Source organism: Panthera pardus, unplaced genomic scaffold, assembly GCF_024362965.1.
Source record: "Panthera pardus isolate Hobbes unplaced genomic scaffold, ASM2436296v1 HiC_scaffold_17, whole genome shotgun sequence".
Lineage (NCBI taxonomy): Eukaryota > Metazoa > Chordata > Mammalia > Carnivora > Felidae > Panthera > Panthera pardus.
Window position 1 is genome coordinate 115,908,895 of NW_026526732.1, and position 24,568 is coordinate 115,933,462.

Below are 24,568 nucleotides of genomic sequence, written 5' to 3' on the forward strand. Positions count from 1 at the left end.
AAGTAGCTACATTGAAGTGCCTAGCTGACTCAGTTGGTAGGGCATGTGACCCTTTATCTTGGGGTCCTAAGTTCGAGCCCCACACTAGGGATAGACTTTACTTAAAAAAAAAGTATCTACACTTTTTTAAGTGTCTGCACTTAATTTAAATATTTTTGGTATGCATTTAGGGACAGGTGGTCAAGAGGGCCAATCATACAATTTAACATTTCCAGGAAAAGTCACATTGAAAAATACTATTTCTAAGCTCAAGATTCTATGAACTAATATGAATTAGTAATTCTTAGACTAGTTATTGGTATATGCTAAGAATTTGCCAAATATTGGATATTCTCGTTATCTCTTTTTTTAATGTTTATTTTTTTTATTTTTTATTTTTTTTAATGTTTATTTATTTTTCAGACAGAGAGAGACACAGCATGAACAGGGGAGGGGCAGAGAGAGAGGGAAACACAGAATCGGAAGCAGGCTCCAGGCTCTGAGCCATCAGCCCAGAGCCCGACACAGGGCTCGAACCCGCGGACCGCGAGATGGTGACCTGAGCCGAAGTCGGACGCTTAACCGACTGAGCCACCCAGGCGCCCCTTTAATGTTTATTTTTAAGAGAGAGACAGACAGAGACAGAGCATGAGCGGGGGAGGGGCAGAGAGAGAGGGAGCCACAGATCCAAAGAAGGTTCCAGAGTCTGAACTGTCAGCACAGAGCCTGATGCAGGGCTCAAAACTCATGAGTCATGAGATCATGACCTGAGCGGAAGTCGGATGCTTAACTGACTGAGCCACCCAGTGACCCCTGTTATCTCTTTGATAAAGCAATTACTTGTGTTCCAGGTAGTGGTCCAAATGAATTTGTTATATAATGCATAATATTTGGTGATTGAGTTTGATCCTATACAGTGTATTTGCCATTGCAAAAAGTTTTTACTGTTTTCATTTTTTGTACTTTCGTGAGTACAAGTAGAATGTCTTTGGAGCAATGCATAGCTTTGTAGACCTAGTCAATAACTCTATTCCCTCCGGTATTTACTGGTAGTTCCTTCACAAATCCATACATTTTTAAAAGAACAGATATCCTTTTAAGCAATTCAGAAATGTTTTCTAGGTACTCGTTTATATTCAAAGTCTGTTATCTTGCATGAACATTCCCCAAAACATGCACGAAACATTTTTCTCATATTTTGGGTTGTCAATATGAAATGTACTTGAAATTTCCCACAGCATCAGTTTTCTTTGTAAGTTTTTCAACACATTTCATATGCTTTGATAACAGATAATGTCTTGTTCTGCAATTACTTTCAAGAAAATGACTTCTCTGGTTTAGTACCTTTAAGTCCTATTAAAAATATACTAATGAGCTTGTTGTCATAGGAAACTATCTGTGTCAGACTGACTATAGCCTTTGGAGAAACCATTTACGATGAGAGAGGTTCCATTCCTGAGCATGACTGATATTAAGTTGTTGAATTACCTGCCCAGATAGTATTCCTAGCCATTGTGGTCCTGCTTAAATGGCCTGACTCTTGTGGAAGCTAAGCTATTTGGAGGTCAGCATTTCCTGCAAGATATGAGAACATTTTTGCAAAGTTCTTCAATAGTAAGAAAAACGTGAACAGGTAAACATGATACGTAACACAGAACAAATTACCTATCACGATAAATTTGCTGGTAAGCTCTTCCCTGAAAAGGCATTTTTGTGTTATTTGCATTCTTTTCTGTATACCTAAAGACAATATTATGAAAGTAGTACATTCTCATACAAAATTTGGAAATCATAAGATAGAATTTAAAAAAAATCAACAACCCATTCATGGACAATCACTGTCAACATTTTTAGGTATGTCTCTTGATTTCCCGTGCATGTTAAAAGATCATTAGGATATGTACATATCATTTTGTGTCCTTTCAAGATACCTTTCATTATTGTACGTTTCATCTGTTATTCAATTTTGTACGGTCATAACTAACTATAGCACCTGTGTGCAAATAGAGACTCCCGAATTTTAGACTTGCCAGCCAACAGGCTATACTCACGTTTAATTTTCTGATACCCATAGACATTTGGCCCATCAGACATTACAGATCCATGGATAGAAGACGTGTCTGCTTTGCTACATGTTTCAAACATTTATTTGCTCTTCCTTCATATTTTTTGTATATGTCCGTAACCTTTTGACCAAATTGCGGTGATCATTTTGTTTGCTATGATAAATATAAGTACCAGTGTCTTAATTCACTCCTGATCACTGTTTCAAAGAGGCCCACAGGCACAAAATTTAAAGCAGTTTTCCTAGGATTGGAGATCAGTTGGGACCAGTATCTCCACGATGTCTCTTTCAGAAGAACCCATTCAATGTATATTATATAGCCTCCTGCTATATCCAATATGATACACAAAGGATTGATTGCAGCCTGTATTTTTTTTTCCAGGGGGTAGGAGCAGCTTTATTGTGGTATAATTTATATACAATAAAATTCAACTTAAGTATGTTATGTAATGGCTTTTGACGAGCGTATACAGTCCTAGAACCACACGAGGATCATGATACGGAACATTTCTAGTACCCCTAAAAGTCTCCTTGTGCTTCTTTGTAGTCAGTCTCCTCTCTCCTGCTTCTCGACCTCTGGCAATCCTGATCACTTTAGTCTGGCTTTTCTGGAATTTCATATTAATGGAATCACACAATCATTTGCGTCTGCTTCTCACACTTAACAGAAGCCTCTTGAGAGCACGTAAGGTGTTGATGTGTCCATGTGCCCTCCTGTTCGTTGCCGAAGAGCGTTTCATTGTGTGACTACACCACTATTCGTTTATCCCTTCTCCAGCTGATGAGTATTTGACTTCTTTCAAGTTTTTGGACAACTGTTAACATAAATAAAGCAGCTTTGAACTTGAGTACACATCTCTGCGGGGACCCATGTTTCCATTTCTCTTGGATGAGCACTTAGAAGTAGACTTGCTGGGCCATATTGTATGTGTCTATTTAACGTGACAAAGGACCACCCATTTATTTTTCCCGAGTGCAATTCTATTTTGCATTCCCAGAAGCGATGAATAAAGGGCTAGGTGCTCCGCATTTTTGCCAACACTTGGCATCTTCCATTTTTATAATTTTTTTTTTTTTTAATTTTAGCCATCCTTGTGACATCTAGTGGTTCCATTGACCATTTTTTCTGGTGACTCACGATGTTGAAAATGTGTCATGCACTCATTTTGTCATCTGTATGTCTTCTTTAAAATCCTTTTCCTTTTTTTATTGGATTGTTTGCTTTTCTTCTGGACTTATAAGAATTTGTAACACAGTCCGCATATGAGTTCAGATATGTTTATATGTGTACCCGATGTTAGTTTTGCATATCCTTTTTTTCCCAATCTGTAGCCTTTTCATTTTCTTAACAGTACCTTTTCAAAAGTGAAGTTATAGTATTTTTAAAAAATTTTTTGTGAAGTCCATTCAATCATTTTTTTTCTTCTTGGATCCTAGTTAAAAAAATATTTGCCTACGGGCACCTGTGTGGCTCAGTCAGTTAAGCTACCGACTTCGGCTCAGGTCATGATCTCAAAGCTCATGAGTTCGAGCCCTGTGTCGGGCTCTGTGCTGACAGCTCAGAGCCTGGAGCATGCTTTAGATTCTGTGTCTCCCTCTCTCTCTCTGCCCCTTCCCTGCTTGTGCTCTCTCTCCCTCAAAAATAGATAAACATTGAAAATAATTTAAAAAATATTTGCCTAATCCAAAGGCACTAAGATTTTCTTCCAGAAGGTGGATAATTTTAGGTTTTAAATTTGAACTTATGATCCATTTTAAAATTAATTTCTGGGGGCACCTGGCTGGCTCATTTGGTAGAGCATGAGACTCTTGACCTTGGGATCATGAGATTGATCCCCCCTATTGGGTGTAGAGGTTGCTTAAGAAAATAAAATCTTAAAAAAAATTAATTTCTGGGTATGGTAATGAGTCAAGGTCAAGCTTTACTTTTTTGCAGTTTTTGTCTTGCACAGTTATTTAAAAACTTTTTATTTCCCCCACTGAATTGCCCTAGCATATTTGTAAACAAACAAACAAACAAACAAAAAATCCCCAAACCAATTAGCCATATATATGTGGGCTATTTCTGGATTTTCTATTCCTTCCATTGAATTAATTTCCTATCTTGATACCATATATATATATATATATATATATATATAGAGAGAGAGAGAGAGAGAGAGAGAGAGAGAGAGAGAAAGTCTTGAAATCAGGGCATGTTATTTCTCTGACTTTGTTGTTTTGCAAAGTTGTTTTGGCTATTCTAGGTTCTTGGTATTTCCATGTGAATTTTAGAATCAGGTTTTGAATGTCATCAACAAAACACTTTTACTCAGCATGTGTGAGGACCTCTCAATATGTAGTACGTTTTTATAGGATGGGGTGGGGGTGGGATGGAGGTGACGCATGTCTCTCTCACGCTTATCCTCTATTCCTTTAGCACTTCTCTCCAGTGTACGAATAAAGATGCCCATTAGTTAGTGGTGCTAGAATTTGCCAGATAGTTCTGAAACTATTTAGATAAATGACTACATGTTTGACGTGCAATCCTAGCTCCTGAAAGCCATGGGGAAGTGTCAGGCCATGAAGCAATCCCATGAAAAGTAGGCTGAACCTTTTTCAACAGAAGCAAGATCCAGATTCTGATAATCATTGCTACAACCAGAAGTCAAAGGATTCTTTCTTGCTCATGAGTAGAAAGCACCTCCGTTCTTGCGGTCACAGCTCCGACATTCTTACACGCTCGTTATCAGCCTTGAATATGTATGGCAGTGGTACAGTGTCCCGGCCTTTATGGCGGCAGCTGTGATCACTGTCTTCCTTAAACTGACCCCTTTGTCCCTCATTACAGTCATGTCGTGCCAGAACTTAGACCTATTTTGTTTTAGTCCGTCTTCCTCTGTGCTCTCTTGTTGGATTTTTTTCTCCGGCAGGTAGAAGCTATCAGTTTATTGAGATTTTATCCTGTGCGCTGTTTAGAATGCCTGTTTTCTAGCGTACGTCATACTTGCGGATCAGACATTGACATTCGAAGAAAGCACTTAAGTTATTATATTCTGATTCTCAAAATTCAAGCCCTTGAAGTAGGATAGCTGAGCTAATGCGTTCCACATTCTGGCATCTCATTGGGTACCCATGTATTAATCAGAATCAGGGATAAGAGCGTGCTGTATCTAGCCTTGTCAAAATAAACATTAAAATACATTTGTTCTAAATAAAATCTTGTGTTGATTTGTCAATTTGTTTTATTAATAGAAAACTTTACACCTCCTGTCAAATCTTCTACTCAAAAAAAATACCTGTTTCTGAGACAGACTGAAGCTCGATGATTAGTACAATCCCTCTGGGTGTTGGGGGGAGAAGATACCACCTTATCATTATGCACCACTGGCCTGCCTTCACTTTCGGAAAAACAAAGGGGAAAGCAGCTATGGAAAGCAATTGATATTCCTGCACAGGTTGGGGGTGATATGCAAATGGATAAACACACTATTTCCATTCTGAGTAAGCTATATAGGATCACACCAGCAGGGGTTTGCTACTGTATTCCCTTCTGTTTTTAGCTCTGTTGTCCTTTCAGAAGCTGTGAAACTAAGAATTTCTAAGGGATGCATTAAGGGATTCAAAGCCCCGGCAGAGAACTATGTAACAATTAGCAATCACACAAAAAGTAAACAATACAGCCTGCAACAATACAAGGAGGGCATTACGAAATGGGTTTTCAAATTTGGGGTGATACTGGTATAGTATGACTTTGTTACTCGCTATTATTCACATCGTGCGTATGGATCTTTTTTGATGGTGTATAAAATGAACTGGTCTAGAGCTAATTAAGTAATTGTTTTTGTTCTTTAATTAAACTCTGTTTGACTCAGTGTCTCCCCAGGGGTCTGATACATGTTGGAATCTACTTTTTGGTGGGGGGGGGGGGGTGGTGGTAAGGCTACTTCTAAGGGTCCCTCATTAAATTTAAATACAGAAAAATCCCTATTTTGTGTAGCTCTGCATTTCGGTAAATCTCTGCATTGGATCTTAGACTAGTTGAAGGACAATCAAGAAAGAGTAAACTGAGAGATCCAAGGTCTTCATTTTACCAAATAAAACAGGCCTATTGGGTCCTGTCTGCTTCCTGGTGAGAGGCCATCCTTTCCACACAGCTGTACCACCTGTCCCCCAGGAGGAGGCACTCAGCCCCTCTGCCTTTAAGGCCAATCTCAGCTTTAGGAAAGCAGGGTTCCATTACTTTAGATTTAACAAACTCAAACGTCACACTTCCTGTTAGCATTACTCTGACTGGAACCCAGTTGTGGCAAGTATTTCTGGTTAGCTCTTGGTGCCCAGGTACTGCCTTGCTGATAATCCTTACTGTCCCTGGCTGTTAAAGAGATGGGTGATGGTGGCTCTGTGACCTAGAAGCAGAAGGCTACCATCTAGAAAGGAGGGCATAAAATACAGCAGGACAGTCTCTTACAGTTTTATCTTATTTTTCCTTCCCTTCCCCAATGTTCATCTGTTGTGTTTCTTAAATTCCATAAGAGACTCTTAAATACAGAGAACAAACTGGGGGTTGCTAGAGGGGAGGTGGGTGGGGGATGGGCTAAATGGGGGATGGGCACTAAGGAGGACACTTGTTGGGATGAGCACTGGGTGTTGTATGTAAGTGATGAATCACTGGGTTCTACTCCTGAAATCAATACTACACTGTATGTTAATTAACTTGAATTTAAATAAATACATCGTATAACTAAAAAATAATATAAAATAAAGCAGGAGAAGAACACAGTAGTTGTTCTAAACTTCTCCTGGACACTTATTCATGGGTTTCTTTGTGCCCACACCCTGGGTTGTGTCTTCAACCCCAGGGAATGAATCTGGTTCCAGGTCATGACTTCCAATTGGTGTCCTCATTTCGTGGTTAATCTAACTGCCTCATCTAATTAAAGACAAAGCATGTACCAGAATCTGCCTTTCTGCCTGGTGCTCATGCCATTAGATGATATTGTATGGCCATCTGAAGGCAAACCCATCAGGGTTTCACTCTAGCCACCGTGTATCTGCCTTTCAGCTGTTTGGGTTTTCTAACTTGGTTGAACCTGATGATGTAGGAAAATGAAATTGTGTTTACTTACCTTAGGAAATAAATTGTAATCAAATGGCCAGTGATGGTCTGCTCACTGGAAGAGACACTTCAAGCGGGAATGATTTATTTGATGAGATTGATCTCGGTTTAGGAAACAGTGCCCTGTCCTTTCTGCCACGGTCTTAAATTGGCTCTTGAAGATTCACAAGGTTGCGAGGCCCTTTCAAAGGCAGAGAACAGGTAGTGGTAGGAGAGTGAGGGGAAGCTTGGTTGGTTAGTCTTTCTTTTAATTAGGGGTGAAAAATCTTTGAATAAGTAGCTAGCACAATTTGCTGGTGTGTGTGTATCTAGAGAAGCCCCAGGACACATTGACTTAAGCTCATTGGCCTGAGCATTATCACCAGTCACATGACCAGACCTCTGAAGGGAGGCCAGTCTCTTGATTTTTGTCTTTGTGGTTGGAGGCAAGCAAGCTAAGGGGAGTTACGAATGGTTGTTTTGTCTGCCATGGTGGTCTTGTCAGTTCTCTGGTTATCTGGCCTGCAAGATGGGTCCTCTGAAGGTTTAGCTTCTAACCGTTATTCATGTTCATTTACTCCTTTATGCTCTTGGTTATATTTTTCTGCACATGCATTTTGTTCAAGTTCCAGATCACAGCATCCGGGACCCTTTATGCCCACCCTCTCTCCTTTCTAGCTGGCCTCAACTTCCATTTCCTTAAAGACTTCACTATTCCACCATGTGGATTCTTTTACTGTTTGCTAGAAGTGGCATAATGTCTCATGCACAGGTTGCCTCAAATATGTAGCTTTTACTCATTAATGAAGAGCTTGTCAATCAAGATCCCTTCTGGGAAGCCTTCCCAAAGGCCATCCTTCTGGTTTGTAAAGCTGATGATGCAGCATCATATTGGTTTTCTTACATGGTCATCTGTTCCTACACTCAAAGATTCCTTGGTCTAGTGGGACAGAGACATGGGAACAATGGCTCGCACATGGTAGGCATTCAGCAAATGTGCAGTGAAGGAGACTGTAGGAAACTGAAGGAAAAGAACTAGCTTTTAATATTTCCTGGTTTCCCTCCACAAGAGCCTAACACTGGTAATAATTAATAATCTACAGTCATTTATTAGAACAAACTAGTTTGATTAGTTGATTAATCAAACCAGCAAAAAAAAAAAAAAATTAGTCTTATAACATCTATTGAGACTGATACTGCTGTTGGCCCATCATTTTGGTGGCCATTGTCACCAACTGCCCTGTGCAATCTAGGGAACAGAACATCTGTTTTCCTTTCTTTTCCTGTTCTCTCCTAAGTGTGTGCCGTATGTTTATGTGACTTTCTTGTCTTTCTTTTTCTTTCTTTCTTTCTTTCTTTCTTTCTTTCTTTCTTTCTTTCTTTCTTATTTCATCACCATCAATAATGGAAATTTCATATCCCTCATTGTTCATCTGTTCATGTCTGATTAACATTATTGCCATGACTTGTCTCTGACTCAGTGGACCAGGGGCCTTCTTTGTATCCAAAAGCTGGGATAAATCTAAATATTCGAGCACAGAAATCATTTGCTATTCACAGCACTGACCTCTGGCAAGCAGATTTTGTGCACAATACCATGAAATATGATTCATCGAGGAATGAAGAGTTATTTCTTCCCCACAGAAAATAACCTGAAGACAACTCAGTCTCTTGCAGACTTTTAATTCTATTAAAAAATGATAATACTGAATTCGCATTGCTTAATACATACTAATGCAGATCTTTGTTTTGTTTTATCCCTTCTCAAAGGATTTGAGGATCCACGGAATATCTATAGAAGTTGACAGGCTGATCATCTTGGAGTAGTAGTGAATCAGCTGGCTTGCCGAGAGGTAGGAGTATCCTTGGTAGAAGGACCACCTAGGCCATGGCAGAGATAAAAATAAAAAGTCCGATCTTCAGATACATGGTCTTTTTTACTGAGATGTAACTGACACATAACACTGTACTCATTTTTATAACATAATGTTTTGACATAGGTATATATGGTGGAATGATCACCACAATGTTTAGTTAACATGCATCACCACACATAGCTACAATTTTTGTGTGTTGTGATGAGAACTTTTAAGATCTGTTCTCCCAGAAACTCTCAAATACACAAGACAGTATTGTTAACTATGGTCACTATGCTGTGCGTTACATCCCCAGGACTTATTTCTAGAACTAGGAGTTTATACCTTGTGACCACACCTACCGGGTCTTATCTTCTTATCTCTGTTTTTGTATTCTTAACATGCATACGTTTTTATGAACTACTGATGCCTCTTGGAAATAAAAGTCTGAAATTGGGCTTACTTAGGCAGGGTCTAATGGGGTCTTAAAAACAAGGGGGTCTCAATAACTTTGTTATTACAAAACTGTGTGCCTGTTTGATTTATTTTGGGTCGTTTATAGACCAAAATTAAGAAACAGGTGACATTTTACTATCCTCATTCTTTCAGTAAACACTTATTTAGTGGTCACTGGGAAAAAAAAAAATGTATCCTCTGGGAATTAGTCAGATGTGGGATTGAAGCCATATATTGGTGTGAGACTTCGGGGAAGTTGTTTAACTGTTTAAAACATGGGTTCCTACATCTACCAAAAAAAAAAAAAAAAGACTAATATTCTTTATCTCCAGGGTTGTGTGGATGGGAGACTCAAAGATAAGTGCTCAAAGGAATACTGGTTGTTGCTATTAATACGATTACTACTGTTACCAGTTCTAATAACTGTTCTCAATAACCGCATGAAATAAGGCACTTTCACTTTTCTTGGGGCGGAGGGCTGTCATCGACTAATTATGCCACAAGACAGCATAATCTCAGAGGCAATAATAGAGGTAGAAACAAAACGTTATGAGATTAGAAAATGGGTAAATTTGGACTACCCGGAGACCTCAGAAAAATCCCCAGGAGCGAGTATCTGTGGTGAGCCTTCAGAAATGAGCAGGGTCTTAATAGAAATCCTCATTCCTCCTCCTCTCTGCACTTAGTGCCTTCCTCAGAAAAGAATGTGGTACTAACGTCTATAGAAGAAATACTCTCCATTACTGTATTTGTGTGTAACTCTTGTGTGGAAGATACATGCGAGATTATATGGTTATGAGGTTCTATGGTTTTGTGGGTCTGGAGACTTACTGGATTTGAGGGAGAACCAGTCGCCTGGAAAGGGGTGTCTCAGGCTAGACAGCCAGACACCAAAGAGTCAAATCCAGGTGCTGCTGGATGTTTCTCTTGGACTTACCCATGAAGTCGATTGTCTATTGGAGATGTGGTTTCCTTTGGAAGGTTCTGGCACTGTCCCTATAGAGATGGACTTGGTATGAGGAGTTAGGAAGTCCAGAGACTTAACAGAAAAGTTGTGGGGATCCTTCGGTACTCTAAAGGAGCAGGCCCTCCCTGGATGGGAGCCAGGTGGACTCTGGAAGGTCATGCGCATCGGGGTTAGGATTCCAGCTCTGTCGTCTACCAATGGGTGACATTGGGCAAGTTACTAAATCTCTCTGGGTCTTGTACCCCTTACGACGTGTGAATAGTGAAATCTTCCTTGGATGACTGACGTGAGGGTTAAATAGCTCCTACGCATGGAAAGCTTCCAGACTGTAGTCACACAGTGCTAGTTCGCTGTCTTCCTTCCCTCCCTCGTCCTCTCCATTTCCTCTCTTTCTGCCACCATTGTATTTGAGTATTCCAGCCGGTATCTGCTTTGCTAAGAGATGCCAAGAGGCGTTAGTCAACGCATGACCCAGAGTATTAAAAGGAGAGCATGCCATCCCTGGGGGTGGCTGTGGTAACCAGAACCAAGCAAGAACCCCAAGAGGTAAAGCTCTGGTGATGGGGGGAGTGAGGGAGAACCAATACTCAAGCAGCCAACCTTCCTCCTAGGAGATCATCCTTCTAGTGCTAAATTTTAATGGTCTGCATTTTACTAAAGGACACTTGCCCCCTGTAAGGATAGCCACACTTTCATGCAATACTAAGTAAACGTACGGCTTCTCCTACTGTCATATAATGTTCCTCCATGTGAAAGGAATTTTAAAAATTCTTAAGCAATTTGGGAAGATATTTTTGGGAGGATGAGGACCAGCTGGGTGGCAGGGACATTTACTCTTAGGTCACTCGACTCAGAAGTTAAACATTTACTTTACCTAATTATAAGTGGCTCTGCCATAGCGGGACGGGAGCCCAGAAATTCCGGTTTTTAAATTGCTCAGCCTCATTTGATGATCCATGATGAATGGATTTCTCTGACTTTGATAAGCCTGGCCCAATAATACCCTGGCTGACATCATTATCTATCAGTGTTCAATTCTTTACTTGGGTCAGTAAATGCAAAGCAAAAGAGAACTGAGAGGCAGAAATGCTATGGGGCACAAATCTTTGAAGCTAAAGTGTGTTTGGCTCAAATGATCCAGTGTTGTATCAGTCCCCAGTCTTTTTTAGCCCCGTGGAGAAAAGTTGTTTCCCTAATGAGCAACTGGGATTCGAGAAGGAGCAAATCCTAACTCTGAACTTGAAATGCGAAAATCATTTCGCATTTGATGGAGGGAGGGAGGGAGGGAGGGAGGTCGTGTTAAAATTCAACTTCTCCTTCACACGTGTATATCTGACAGTGTAACGTGGGAAAAGCACGTATGTTTGTGATGGTCATCTCGCAAGCAACGAGCAAGTAAGCATTCCTAAGTGACTAGACGGAGATGGTCTGCAAGTGTTTGTGAGTGAAGCACGTCTAGTTCTGTAAATGGTCCTCAGGGACATGTGACAAATCGAATGGGTTAGAGCTAAGAGGGCACCGACCTGCAGGTATGCATGCATCACTCTCAGTGTGAAAATAGTCAGGAGTGCTGAGCATACGTGAGTCTGAATGCTGTTTGTGACTCTGATGCTACCACGAGACAGATGAAAAGGATTGAGAGAGGAATGACAAGAAACACATATGTAGAAATGTTACTGCTTTTTAGCATTGATCGTGCTGTTCACAAAGCATGTATGTGACTCAACTCAATAACAGTTTAGAATTCTAGTCTCTCAGAATTAACATTCGGGATATTTGCCCCATGACTGAATGCCTGGGGTTAAAATTTAGGTAAGTTTTAAAAGCTGGAGATGCTGCTGAGATAGATTTTTAAAAATCTGTGGTTAAATGGCGGTCAGCGCACATCACATTCCAGGTTGGCTGAACTCAATCTTGTGAACAATGTCAACATCACCTCTGTATTCTGAGCCATGCTGATCACGTTCTGCCATGACGGGCTGGACATTTTTAATGTTCTCTCCTGAGTGCAGTATTCTCTCTGCTTCCTTTTCATTTTAGAATACACATGTATAAATTGTCAAAATCTTCCTCATTCTGTTATTTATTATATTTCATTGTTGAGTCTATTGGAGATAAAAACATGCCATTGTTATTCTGACCAAAAAAAGAAACAAAAATTCCTTGTTCCACATCTTGATAGTTAACTTCCATCTCTCGTGCAGGAAGAAATGGAGGCTGAATGAGAGCCTAACCCCACGTAATGAGAAATGCGTATATGCATGCAATCTGATGCATATCTCACGACCAACAAACAAACAAAAAAAATCAACGTTTGAAAGAGGAAGAAATGACCCACATTTTGGTTACACTTGGAATATGGAACATCAACTATTACTCCTAACTGCATTGTTTAAACTCTCTGCAGGAGATGTCTGCCCCCAGGAAATTCTCGATCCCCAACATGGAGGAAATTGTAATGGAAAAACCCATTACACTGACCCCTGCCAAGGGGGGTTTGACTCTAGTAGCAAAAAAAAAAACAAAAACAAAAACAAAAAACAAAAAACAAAAAAAAACCCAACAACAACAAAAATAAAACAAAAAAACGATAGTAAGATGTTTAATATCTACCCACCTTGTACTCATATAGTCCTTGCTTCGTATTCGGTAACAGGCAAGACAAATTTCTGGATATATCTATGAAGTTCTAGAGGGCTGTTGAGGACGTATGCAAGGTCAAAGGCAAACCCGGGGTTTGCAATAAGGAGAATGGAAAAATAAAAATGAGATGAATGAATAAACTCAACTGAGTGCTCTTTGTAGTCAAGAAAGGAGAAATCAATACAAGAGGTAACTTCATGCCAGGTTCCTTACAATCATGTCATATAATCCGCACTACAACAGGAAACTGAGGCAAGGAGGGGTTAAACAATTGTCCAAGGTCACGTAACTGCCAAGAAGCGAATCCTCCAGTCGTCTGACTTCTTCACTTAGATCAAACTGCCTCCCAGAGGTCGTTGACAGCATTTATTTACCTTATTTTATGCAACACCTAACAGTAACACAACAGGCAGATCTATATGTTCAGGTAATTTTATCTGATGGCAACAAAAAGGCAATGAAGTTTTCTGCTGCTTATATCTGCTAAAAGGTTAGCATTCAGTGACAGGGTTTACCCGTCAAAGATGTCAGTGAGCATGTAATGAGAAAATATCACCAGATGAGTAAAGCAACAAATGAAAATGATTAAGCAGCGCCTGGGTGGCTCAGTAGGTTAAGCGTCCGACTTTGGCTCGGGTCATGATCTTGCAGTTGGTGAGGTCGAGCCCCGCGTTGGGCTCTGTGCTGACAGCTCGGAGCCTGGAGCCTGTTTTGGATTCTGTGTCTCCCTCTCTCTCCCCCTCCCCCGCTCGCACTCTGTGTGTGTGTGTGTGTGTGTGTGTGTGTGTGTGTGTGTGTGTCTCTCTCTCAAAAATAAATAAACATGTAAAACAATTTTTAAAAAATGAAAATGGTCAAGTTGGGAAAAGCGGTTAATGTTGGAGATGTGCGATGTCAACACGCCCTTAGTGGGTTCTATCAGTGTGACCATCTTTCAGTGATATCTGTGGATCTTTGTATCTCAACTTCATTTCTTTCCGAGCCGTTAATGATGCAGTCGTTGGGACGCCCGCATTCATTCCAGGCTGGTGTACCCGTGTTTCAGAATTTTCCCTTGTCGTGTTTTGATATTTCCTTATTAAGAATATGCCATTTCTATATAGCTTTTCATATTTTCTCCCTAGAGTAGCTTAACGTGAAAACCGTATATTCAGTTAGATACTCCTCCGTGTCTACAAACACCATCAAAAAAGGAAAAATACGCCTGGCTCTGTGGCTATTTTCATCAGCCGTGGGTCTGAATGCTTCCGTGTGATTGAGATGCAGGCCCTTCTCATTTACTCCCAGGAAACAGTCCCAGTTGTCTGAAGAGTCAACACCTTCCGACAGGGACCATGTGGCCAGCCGTTCATTAACTCCCACAAGGCTCCTTGTGAATTTGCCTCTCTCCCCGCGACCAGTGACCCCGTCTCAAGAGCCGAGGTGGCTTAAAGCAATATTGTTTCCCTGTCTGGGTCCTCCAGGTATCACCAGGCGTCGGTACCCGGGTTGAAGGCCTGTGATGGAACTAAATTGAATGCTGGATGCCATTTTGGAAACTTAACATCGAGGATTACGAACAGCAAAAGAACAAAAGCGTGAAAGACTTTTGTTTGTTTGGTTGGTTGGGTCGAGACTGGAAAACAATGTAGAAAATCCTTCAGGAGCAGACTCTTTGAAAGGTGACTAACAAATACAGGGTGATGATCTAATTCGTTTACTGGTTTACATCCGCAGATCTTTGGCTTTCGCGCCGTATTATTTATTTTTATCATCCAATCCGTTTCTGTTGCTTCACATCCCTATACTCAGAGGTCAGGTGGAAGAGAGAATGTGAAGGTAATGCAAGAATTTAAGAAACAACTTGTGTTATCTCTACTCACCTGGACCACTGCTTCTGAATATTTTTTAACATCGGTTTTGTCATTTGACAGCAAAGCTAAAAATCCCAAACTGGCTCCACCAGTCTCACGTAGTTTCCAAAAGGCAGTTTCTGGGAATATCAAATAAGATAAAATGCACGAAAAAAAGAGATACTTTTCCACTGAGCACCTATCTTGAGTTATGCCAAGTCACAGATGTGGGGGCACCAAAATACAAGACATTAAACTTGCCAGCCAGTGGAGAGACAGACACAGGAAACAGAAACTGTGACGAACCATTAAGATGCCTAAAACCAAGGTCTAAGGAGCCATGATAATACCAGGGAGCCCAAGAGAGGAGGACAGGGCACTCTGGGCAGAGGGGCCCGCGTGTGGAAAAACAGAGGGGAGAGATGATATTGTCACTGAAACCTTTAAGTAATTAAAACGGGGTAAACATTTTGGCAGAGAAAATGGCAAGGCCTGATGTATAGGAGTCTGGTTCATAAACAGTTTTGTTCGCCACGGAAAGCCATTGGCTCTCACCCTGTGGGCAACGGGAAAGCGCTGGTGAGTTTGCAACAGGGGAAGCGATGAGTGGAAGAGCCTTGCAAGGCTGTCAGGGGTGGTTGGAGGAAGGAGTGTAGGAGCCGAGTGCAGACGTCAGGAGCTCACCGACGACGAGGCAGGAGCTCGCACAGCAGCAGTGAGCTTTGAAGGTGAAGAGTGGAGACGCCAGAGACACCGAGGGCGAAACAGCAAGGTGTCTGGTCCTAGAATCACCTTAATCCAGAAGACCCCGTGCACAGTCAGCGGCCCATCCTGTCTCAGGCTCACCATCCCCGGGCTCATTTCTCCCCTTCTACCTTTCCTGGAGGGGAGGTTTTCCTTTCCATTTTGTAAGAGTTACGGGGCCCGCCGTGAGTCTCAGAAGGATTCTTCTGCGATTTTCAGATGCCAAGAATGTTGCCAATGACATCACATTTCTAGGGTAATTCTTCTCCCCAACTTTGTGAGGACAGGAAGCAGACCTGTCTGACCCCCCTGCTGGGTCCCCCGCACAGTGCCCTCCAGAGACTGGATGCTCCGTAAGGACTTGTTGGATGTGCCCGTGATAAACGGTGCAGGGCCTTGCCAGCAAGATATCCTGAGAGGTCAGAGGGGCAGACGGAGCTACGCGATGAAGTCACAAAGTTGTAAGCAGGCTCCGTGATGGACTTGGTAATGATAGAAACCATGTGTTGAGGTCTCGTACGTCCATGCACCAACATAAACGTGTTTTGTGTGCAGTATCTGAATTCTCACAGCAACCCTTTGTGGGTGCTGTGTTTATCCCCACTTTGCAAACGAGGAAACCAAACCTAAGAAGTTACAGTCTCGTGACTGGCACAGCCTCGGCTCTCATCCTGGGTGAGTCAGGGGTGAAAACCTGCCTAAACCACCGTGCTGGATTTCACGGCGCCTTGAATGATGTGAATTCGGTCAAAAACGACTATTTAAATGGGTCAGTCCTTTCTTTCTGCCTTACATTTCCGTGTCTTTTCGTTTGTGGATTGTTTCACGTCATTTCTCAATACACATGCCTGGATTTGACAGACGTGGATGCTGTCTGCCTCCTCCCTTTCCATTCATCCTCTCTGTCCCCCCTAAATGATGATACGCAGTCATTTGTTGGGGTGAATGTGCTGAGCAGTTAGATCCATAGGTCTCCACGCCGTGTTTTCCACTCCAGCCTCTCTCTTGTGGGGGCTTGAGTCTCCCTGGCTCTCTCCCTTTAATCTCCCCTCCCCCATCCCTACAAGTTGGGAGGTAAAGCTATGGGAGGAGTAGCACTTGGAGGTAAAGGTACTAGTAAAACAGCAGGTACTGCTAGTGAGAACAGCGTCCTTGCAGCCTTCAAGGAAGATCAGCCACTGGAGGGCAGGGACTGCGTGTTCTTTATCTCCCTGTGCATCACCTCATCCACCGGCTGGCACCGAGAGGCACCTGAGAATTGTTTGCTGATCTACCGAAGTATGGACGTGTGGGGGCCATTTGGGAGGAAGAAAACTCACCGCTCCTTTTATTTTCTGTGCAACATACTCTTCTTTTTTTATATGTTTTGGACACATTCACACAGTACCTTCAACACAGACCTAGGAGCATCTTTTCCTTTCTCCCTCTGTGATTTATCTCATCGCTAATAACTGTATTCATTATATACGGGGTACCATTACAAGAACAGACCTCTTACTTACCACCATGCACATACACATGTCTGCTCGCCTTCTTGGTCTCAGATGAGTAGCTATCCGTATCACGAAGCTTCCACAGTAAACCGTCCTTGGCTTTCAATACGTCTCTTCCTTGAAAGGCTAATACTGCGATATGCATTAATTTAATGGCAGATTTGGGTAATGTGCTCCCATTTTACAAATACTGTGGCTAGTCTTAAAAAAAAAAAAAGAAAAGAAAAAAGAAAAACTTTTGACCATAAATTGTTCTCTGAATTCAAGAATGTCTCTTATTTGTGATATCAATTCCCCTTGTGCCTCGGACTTTGTTTTTTTCCCCACTTCACCTCCAAAATTCCATTGAAAACATCTGCTAAGGACTTATTTAAACAGCTAGTTAATGCTTTATAAAGCTCAGAGGTGCGCCCATCTGTTCCAGGAGCATTCTCTTTTCTCAAGAGCTGGATCATATCTTCTACCCGTCTGACAGCTGGGGTTGCATCAAAACTCTTAATTTCTCTATCAGTAGTATGGCACCTTGCATTAAAGTTTATACCTGATTTTTTTCTCTCTTGACTTGCTCTGAACAAATATAAGAACAATCAAGTTATTTCCTTCTTTTTTTTTTGGTTTTACTTAGATCTTTCAATTTTGTTTTCATTTTTAGAGCCAAGAGGCCTTCTTTTTCTAATCTTTGTAACAAAATAGAGTCAGGGTGTGGTTCCGATGGGTTACATTTCTGGCATCTTGCTCCTTGGACCCTGTCTGCAAACCCCTTGAGCTTACATGAGGTCCACAGGGATAATTTGCATACCCCTTACTAGAGAATGAAGACCAGTCCCAATATCCCCTCCATCCATTCTCCTTGGAATGTTTCTGCTTTCTCGCAGATGAGGCAGAAGCAAATCCTCCATATCTCCCGACAGGGGAAAATTCTTTTCCAGCTCTTCAGATGGTCCCAAAGAAGTGCACTGAGATGACAGAGGAAGCTCCCTCTTCCCCTCCACTCCTTTCCGGGTGCTCAGACTCAAAGCACAATTATTACTGTTCTCCACACAATCTGTTTGTCTCTCCTATGTCCATCATTTTATATTTTCAAGGTAAGCGAGAAGGTTCGGGAGTTACAGGACCAATTCTCAGAAATTTCTTTTGTTAGGGGCCCCTGGGTGGCTCAGTCGGTTAAGCGTCCGACTTCGGCTCAGGTCACGATCTTGCAGTTCGTGGGTTCTAGCCCCGTGTTGGGCTCTGTGCTGACAGCTCAGAGCCTGGAGCCTGGTTCCCATTCTGTGTCTCCCTCCCCCACTCACGCTCTGTCTCTCCTTCTAAGATAAATAAACATTTAAAAACTTAAATAAAGAAAAGAAATTTCTTTTATGAAGTCTGCGTGTGGGGATCTGTTTCATCTTTTTTAGGGTATCTGGTACCTAATATATTAGCGTATGGGTTGACAGAGATTTAACTTCTGGCTCCACTTTGCTCACCGCATAATGTATTACAGGGACAGCAATTCAGAGGTCCTCATTTGCTCTGGTCCTCATTGCTTATCAGAGGAAATCGGATGGCCTCCTGCAGGCATTTATCCCCGACATACTCAAATGTTGATTCACCCCATTGGCTGCCTTTTTCTGATGTAAGAATCCCAGTTCCCTCAACCTTCGTCCTCGTCCATCTTCCGTTCTTCTCCTGATTTTCAGGAATACCCTCTGCGAGGCGGCTACACACTTAGTCTCCTTTCTTTTGCTCCATCAAGTACAGGGATGCCGGAAGGAAGAGGTACCTCACACATGTCATGCTGACTTAAAAACTTAGGGTTTATTTTTGGCTAAAATTGAGGATTTAAGAAAGGGCTTATCTGACTGAGGTTTGCCCGAGAACACTGTCATGCCCGTAGGTGTCTGATTCCTTCTCAAAACAGAGCTCCTGTGTCTCAGAGAGCAAGCATAGGTCTCCATTTGGTCCCCAACCAAGGAAAATACTGTCAGTTCCAGCGAGTCAAATACAAGGTCATCTGTGCCAGTCCATTAAAAAAAAAAATCACCCAACTGCCATTGGTAGATGACGGTGTCTAAGCACAAATCCACAGACTGGAAAAAATGTGTGCAGTTACTTTGCGTTGATGTAGGCATGGCTGTTTTTGTTTACCACGAAGAAAAAAAATAAAAAGACTACTTCCTGTACTTTTCTTTACACACGACGAGAGCCATGTTTCTCTGTAAAACCAGTGTGCCAAGAAGGCTAGTAACAGAGCTGGAAAGTTATCCCATACCCCGTCCCCCTTCCCATACTCTGGGGACTTGCTGGCTCATCGGGTTGGAATTGTGCGGCTGTTCTGGGATCTGAGGATCTCCACACTTTTGGGCAGGTGTTTCTCCGTGGCCAGTTTTTTCCTGCTGTGGAGAGAGTGGTAACAACAGGATTTGTGCATAGTTTGTTACCCAAACGGAGTCATTGTTGAACAAGATATCTTAAGGAAAGACTGGCAGGTAAGTCTATCTGCTAGAAGTGAAGCAAGTCTGTTTTTGTGTTTGTTCCTCCGTTTGTTTTTTTAAGAGGCGGTCCATGGACAGCCATCTCTAGGGAACATAGCCAAGAAGGAAATGCATGGTTATCTTGATCGTTCTCCCTTGTTTCCTTTGGGGCCTTTTGTTCATCTGGTTCTCAGTCAACTTTGAGACTCGTTTTAATTTATGCTGTCATTTGAAGAACGAGTGGAGTGCAAGCTCTTTGAATGTTCGCTGATACCAACATTAGATGGCCCTCTAAAGAGCATTAAAGTTTTATTGTGGGCTCTTACAGATTAAAACAAATCTAAATCCAAAGATCGGAGTTTCTAATGATAGAACTACAGGTGCAGGTGGTAGGGGAGACGTTTCCAGTACTCTCAGACTCATAGCTGGTCACTTCATCTATCTTTAAGGCCAGGATCTCTGGAAAGATGGTCATGTTTTACAGGCGATCATGGGCAAACTCTAAAATGTCCTTGTCGTCAAAAGTGAAACATAGAGATTCTAATTTGCATCATGGTTTTCTGGGTCTTTCTGGTTGGACTCTTTCCTGGAGATCTTTTAGATTTTCTTACATCCTGTTTCCCAGGCAAGGCATGATATACATTTCCTTACTGCCTTCTGAGGCTCTGGGGGCCTCTGGAAAGTTTTCCTCTCCCTTTCCCAAATTCTTTTGAAGAAGCTTCGTAGCAGTTCCAAGGGCATTTATTTTCCTGCAGAGCAGATGGAGGAAGACAAGAGCGGAGTGAACTTTCTCATGTTTTCCACAGAGAGTCAAGTGTTTTCATCCGACTTCCTCTTTGCACTTGAAGCCATCATCTCTAAGAAACTGTTGTAATATCGAAAGCAAAGCATAGAACCAAAATTCATTGTCATAAAGAATATATATATTACGGGATTACTTTCAACTTTGCGAATCATTAAGACTTTTCCTGTGAGATAATTGTCTCTTGACTAGGCAATGGCTTCTTCTTTACCTGGCCGAATCCCAGCCTTCCCCTCCGAACGCTACCATCCAGAGTGATCATTCTCACGTCAGTTACTCCATCAAATAGCTGGCATTTAATCGTGTACTGGCTTAAGTTTGCGTTGTTACCATCCTTAACACTTTACATTGTGTTCAGTATGTGTTATATCTTCGTGACATCCCTATAGGGCTTTATTCTTCTGATCAAACGGGAAGTATGACAAGTATGGGGCTTCAGAACCCTATTTAATTCTGAATCTTGGGCTGGACACAAAGACACACATGGGTTCTCGAGTAGTTACTTTAACATCCTGGCAATCATTAATGTGAAAAAAGCAAAAAACACAACTGCTGAAGGGGGGATCTGTGATGCACCCAGGACGCCAGCACAGAAGACATGCTTGCAGTTACCGAGTGTGGACATGGTCGTGAATGGACCACAACATAACCCCATGATGGCCATTGTTTGGTGATGTAATGGGGATAACTGTGAACAGCAGCATCAAAGCCACCTGAAGCACACCTTACAGTATGAAAATATGTAACTATTGGTTGCTAGGAAAAAAAAAACCAAACAATTAGAAACACCCAATTAGAAACAGAAGCAATATCTTTAAAAATAAGCTCATAGGGGTGCCTGGCTGGGTCAGTCGGTTGAGCGTCCGACTTCGGCTCAAGTCATGATCTCACAGCTCGCGAGTTCGAGCCCTGCGTCGGGCTCTGTGCTGACAGCTCAGAGCCTGGAGCCTGCTTGGGATTCTGTGTGTCCCTCTCTCTCTGCCCCTAACCCACTCGCATTCTGTCTCTGTCTCTCTCAAAAATAAATAAGCATTTACAAAAATAAGCTCATAAAAAAACTCCAAAAATAAATCTCTTCTACTTGCTCAAATCCGATCAAATTTACATGTGTGCGATGTTCAAATGAAAGCCAGTTATCCATTATCATTTAAGCCCACACATAAATGCAAAGTCATTAGTCTGATAAGGAAAACTGTATTTATATATCAACCATTATTTGTTGTCCACGGGGGATAAGAAATCCGTCTTGGTCCTCTATCATTCCCAAGTTAATATTTGGTTCACTGACATATCTTCGAAAGAGATTTGTATATACTATCAAAAGTGAGGCAGAAAACTAATATTCATTGTGCATCAAGAATATGTGAGGCGCTGTGTTATAATTTCAACCTTTATTTTATCTTTGCATCTGTGATCTGAGACTAGATATTGTTACCTCCATTATTTACAGAAGAGAAAAGCAAAGCTCTGAGAGGTTAAATAATACATCTATAGCTACATTTGGGGAGTGCCAGGACCAGGATACAATGCCAGGTCTGTAAACTCCAGAATGCGTTATTTTCCAAACAAAAACACTTTGGGGAAATCACAAATGTTCACAGCGCCACACTTAACAAAGACATTTTTAAAGTGCAAAATGTCATTTATGGGAAGCAATAACCTTCAGTTAAATAAACCGATGTGTCATTTACAGTTACTTTTCCAAGCCCAGATGGACGTTAACTGGTCTGGTATTTCATATCCCCTTCTGCCCAGTCTCCTACCTACCCCACTTTGCCCCACTCAGGCTACAGAAACCTGCCCAACTTTCTATTGGTGTTTGTGGCACTGAGACCTTCGTCAACGGGGACCGGCTTCCCACATGCCTCGCGGATCCGTTTGATGTCCCAGGTATAGTTCTTGACCACAGAAGAGCTTTGTTCTCTGAACAAACTGAACAGGAGAGGTTGCAGGCTCGGAGACACCAGGCACCATCATAGGCAAGGGGGAGGCCAGGAGTTGGGAAAAAACGGTTTTGAGTCAGAGTCTGAATGATGACGCATGGGACACGGGGCTGGCATCACAGGGCCCAGTGCTCAGAAGGGTCCTGTGCTTGGCTTGACAGTGCTTCCATTCTGGAAGTCTTCATCATTTTATCTTCGAGCCTGTGTTTTGCAAGTGAGGCCCGATGGGATGAGGAAGCATGAATGTGAGCAGAGGAGAAGCACATGAGGTGCATGTCCATTGTCTCCTGCAGTCCCGTTTGAGCACAGTGTTTGTGATGTCCATGGGCACAGAGGTTCGGTGGACCCAGACACGTGGAAGTTTAGCAAGACTGAGAGTGAGCGCAGGGTGAGCACTGCTGGCCCCAAGGGACCGTGCTTTCTGCTCAAATCAGAACTTTCAATGCAGACAAAGGGCAGTCGCACTGTAAGAAACATGACTACCAAGGAACCTTACCATGTCCTTTCTTATCCCTGTGCCTTCCCGTATTTGTCAAACCACCTACAATGAAAACAGATCACTGAAGCAAACAGACAGATAAGATGACCCAGAGTGCCTGTCTTTTCTGTCCTAACTTAGTCATCCTCAGGGTGGAGAATTTGGTAGAATATAAGCATATCAACAAGTGAAATGAAAACAATTTTTATTTTTATTTTTATTTTTTTGTGAAGCATTTCCATTGTTTTGGTTGAGAATGAAATCTATATATACACAGATGGAAATACAAGCCTAGGAAACAAAAATTGTGTAATTTCAGTGATTCTGCTTCAGAGCTAAATGCACTTATATTTGCATTTAAAACTGGCATTGCATGATATAAAGATGAGCAGTAAAAATACTAATAATTTAAAATTTTAATTTTTTTAAAATTTGGAGCAACTTTAAATAGCAACCGAAAACTGCCATGACAAATTGAGAGATTGCAGAAGGAAGCTTTATATTTTAGGAACTTTAATGGCATTTTTCCTGCTTTTGGAACAAGGGGGCTCACATTTTCATCTTGCACTGGGCCCCACAATTCATGAAGCTGGCCGTGGTAGGGTGCCTCGCTTCTTTTCCTGAAGGCCAGCAGCTGGGTTTATGCCCCAGTGAGGGAGATCGGTGGGGTTCTACTCTGGAGACACTGAACAGCTGCAGAGAAACAAAAACAAAAACAAACGAAAACAAAAACAAAAACAAAAAACCCGACTTCCATTAACTTAGGAGTTCACCAATAAACACTGGACTTCCCCCCCCACCCCCCACTCACACTAGAGAAACACCTACAAGGGTCCGGGGCCCTCCCATGCACCCTGGATTTCCCATCCGTTTTAGGGCTTTGCTCTATGAACAGACAGCCAAAGACCTGCAAATATCAGAGGAAAGCTTCCAACTGGCCAAAGAGCAGCCAGATAAACATCAGATCCCCGGGGGCGGGGGGGGGGGGGGGGGGGGGGGGGGGGTAGGGCATGAGGAGACTATCTGATATGATAATACATTGGGGGAAAAAAACAAAAACAAAAAAAACCTCCTGGGATTCCTGTAAATCAAGCATTTGAAACGGTATCGATGACTGATATATAGAAAACCATGAAGTCTCAAAAAGTGTGACAAAAATTGATGGCACGAGAGAAAGAAGGACATCAGAAAGCACTACATGGCCTTTCTCTTATAATGTGACCACTCTGCGGTGGGTTAAATAAAATTCTTCTATGACTTTACTTGGAGGGTCTAGTGAGGACAAGTAGAAAAGAGTGCAGGAAGCCACTGCTCATCTAGCTGCAGAAGAAGTCAGGCTAATTACCGAGGATTATGGGGATACCCTCCAAAGGAAACAGACAAGGAGGTTGGAAGCGATGCCTCCCGGGAGCACGGCCGAGCAGTGAGAGGCAGAGAGAGCAAGCGGGGCTGGTTGTTTTTCTTCAAACATCCTTCACTTCCCTTTAATTTTTAAACTCTGCACCTGCATTGCGTGGACGGATCTTCGCGGTAAAGGAAAAGAAATCCCATAAAATGAAAAGAAAAGGATGTCGGTCGCCTTCCAGAGTTTCCAGGGAGGCTGGAGAGGTATGGTTGGGAGCGGGGGCACGGGCCAGAGAAGCGTCGTGGGGAGGACGCGGCGGCCACCTCTGCCGGGCAGCGCGGGCCCTGGCCGGCACCGCCTTCCCCGCCGTGGCGTCCGGGGACCTACCGGGGAGCACGTGCTCTCCGCCCTCCCTGCGTCTTTTTGTGGTGGCCC

At 42.3% G+C, this 24,568-nt stretch overlaps 1 long non-coding RNA gene across 1 annotated transcript in view; it reads left to right on the plus strand.

Annotated features, from left to right (window-relative positions):
* Positions 1 to 8,888: 8,888 nt before the first annotated feature.
* Positions 8,889 to 24,568, plus strand: part of LOC109249574 (uncharacterized) — a 30,770-nt gene continuing 15,090 nt past the window's right edge. The window contains exon 1 of the long non-coding RNA XR_002072640.2: positions 8,889 to 8,974. This is a non-coding gene — a long non-coding RNA (uncharacterized LOC109249574). The remainder of the gene's footprint in view (positions 8,975 to 24,568) is intronic.